We start from the raw sequence: 2,500 nt of genomic DNA, 5'->3' as shown, positions 1-2,500 counted from the left end.
GAAGGGAGGAAGGAAGGGAAAGAAAGAAGGAAGGAAGGAAGGTAGAAGGAGGGAGGGAGGGAGGAAACAAGAAGGAGGGAGGGAGGGACAAAGGAAGGAAGGAAAGGAGGGAGGGAGGGAGGGAGGAAGGAAGGAAAGGAGTAAGGAAGGAGGGGAGGAAAGAAGGAAGGGAAGGAAGGAAAGAAGGAAGGAAGAAAAGAATGAAGGAAGGACAGTAGGAAGGAGGGAAGGAAGGAAAGGAGGAAAGAAGGAAGGAAGGAAGGAAAGGAGTAAGGAAGGAGGGAAGGAAGGAATAGAGGGAGGAAGGAAGGGAAGAAAGAAGGAAGGAAGGAAGGAAGTAGGAAGGAGGGAAGGAAGGAATAAAGGGAGGAAGGAAGGGAGGAAAGGATGGAAGGAAGGAAGGAAGGATGGAAAGAAGGAAGGAAGGAAGGGAAGGAGGGAGGGAGGAAGGAAGGAAAGGAAGGAAGGACGGAGGAAAGAAAGAAGGAAGGGAGGAGAGAAGGAAGGAGGGAGGAAGGACAGATGGAAGGAAGGAAAGGAAGGAAGGACGGAGGAAATAAGGAACGAGGGAGGGAGAAAGGAAAAGAGAAAGGGATGAAAGAAGGCAGGGAGGAAGGAAAGGAAGGAAAGAAGGAAGGAAAGAAGGAAGGAAGGAAGGAAGGGAAGGAGGGAGGAAGGAAAGGAAGGAAGGACGGAGGAAAGAAGGAAGGAAGGAAGGAAGGAAAGGAGGAAGGAAGGAGGGGAGGAAAGAAAGAAGGGAAGGAAGGGTGGAAGGGAGGGAGGGAAGAAGGAAGGAAGGAAAGGAGGGAGGGAGGGAGGGAGGGAGGAAGAAAAGAATGAAGGAAGGACAGTAGGAAGGACGGAAGGAAGGAAAGGAGGGAGGAAGGAAGGGAGGAAAGAAGGGAGGAAGGATGGAAGGAAGGAAGGATGGAAAGAAGGAAGGAAGGAAGGGAAGGAGGGAGGGAGGAAGGAAGGAAAGGAAGGAAGGACGGAGGAAAGAAAGAAGGAAGGGAGGAGAGAAGGAAGGAGGGAGGAAGGACAGATGGAAGGAAGGAAAGGAAGGAAGGACGAGGAAATAAGGAACGAGGGAGGGAGAAAGGAAAAGAGAAAGGGAAGAAAGAAGGCAGGGAGGAAGGAAAGGAAGGAAGGAAGGAAGGAAAGAAGGAAGGAAGGACAAACAAACAAAGAAGAAGATGTCACTAGCAGATAATCATCAGTTCTCTCTGGTGTGTAATTTATTTGTTAGAGTCTTATCAACAGAGCGTCTTCATTATAAACCTGCATACTGATGTCTGATGCAGGAAGGACCGCAGAGATAGGGGGGAGGGAGGGAGGGAGGGAGGGAGGGAGAGAGGGAGGAAGAAGGAAGGAAAGGAGTCTGATGCAGGAAGCACTGCAGAGATAGGGGGGAGGGAGGGAGGAAGGGAAGGAGGGAGGAAGGAAGGAAGGAAATGAGTCTGATGCAGGAAGCACTGCAGAGATAGGGGGGAGGGAGGGAGGGAGGGAAGGAGGGAGGAAGGAAGGAAGGAAAGGAGTCTGATGCAGGAAGCACTGCAGAGATAGGGGGAGGGAAGGAGGGAGGAAGGAAGGAAGGAAAGGAGTCTGATGCAGGAAGCACTGCAGAGATAGGGGGGAGGGAGGGAGGGAGGGAAGGAGGGGAGGAAGGAAGGAAGGAAAGGAGTCTGATGCAGGAAGCACTGCAGAGATAGGGGGGAGGGAGGGAGGGAGGGAAGGAGGGAGGAAGGAAGGAAGGAAAGGAGTCTGATGCAGGAAGCACTGCAGAGATAGGGGGGAGGGAGGGAGGGAGGGAGGAAGGGAGGAAGAAGGAAGGAAAGGAGTCTGATGCAGGAAGCACTGCAGATATAGTGGGGAGGGAGGGAGGGAGGGAAGGAGGGAGGGAGGAAGGAAGGAAGGAAGGAAAGGAGTCTGATGCAGGAAGCACTGCAGAGATAGGGGGGAGGGAGGGAGGGAGGGAAGGAGGGAGGAAGGAAGGAAGGAAAGGAGTCTGATGCAGGAAGCACTGCAGAGATAGGGGGGAGGGAAGGAGGGAGGAAGGAAGGAAGGAAAGGAGTCTGATGCAGGAAGCACTGCAGAGATAGGGGGGAGGGAGGGAGGGAGGGAAGGAGGGAGGAAGGAAGGAAGGAAGGAAAGAAGTCTGATGCAGGAAGCACCACAGAGATAGGGGGGAGGGAGGGAGGGAGGGAAGGAGGGAGGAAGGAGGAAGGAAGGAAAGAAGTCTGATGCAGGAAGCAACACAGAGATAGGAGGGAGGGAGGGAGGGAAGGAGGGAGGAAGGAAGGAAGGAAAGGAGTCTGATGCAGGAAGCACTGCAGAGATAGGGGGGAGGGAAGGAGGGAGGAAGGAAGGAAGGAAAGGAGTCTGATGCAGGAAGCACTGCAGAGATAGGGGGGAGGGAGGGAGGGAGGGAAGGAGGGAGGAAGGAAGGAAGGAAGGAAAGAAGTCTGATGCAGGAAGCACCACAAAGATAGGGGGGGGGGAG

At 53.9% G+C, this 2,500-nt stretch overlaps 1 protein-coding gene across 1 annotated transcript in view; it reads right to left on the bottom strand.

Annotated features, from left to right (window-relative positions):
• The window catches only part of LOC128374595 (collagen alpha-1(XIV) chain-like), a 127,217-nt gene that overhangs the window by 63,580 nt on the left and 61,137 nt on the right, over window positions 1-2,500 (bottom strand). The window lies entirely within an intron of this gene.

This window comes from Scomber japonicus, chromosome 15 (assembly GCF_027409825.1).
Source record: "Scomber japonicus isolate fScoJap1 chromosome 15, fScoJap1.pri, whole genome shotgun sequence".
Classification (NCBI taxonomy): domain Eukaryota; kingdom Metazoa; phylum Chordata; class Actinopteri; order Scombriformes; family Scombridae; genus Scomber; species Scomber japonicus.
Note: the sequence above shows the minus strand (reverse complement) of the source record. Positions and strands in the feature narration are given on the sequence as shown.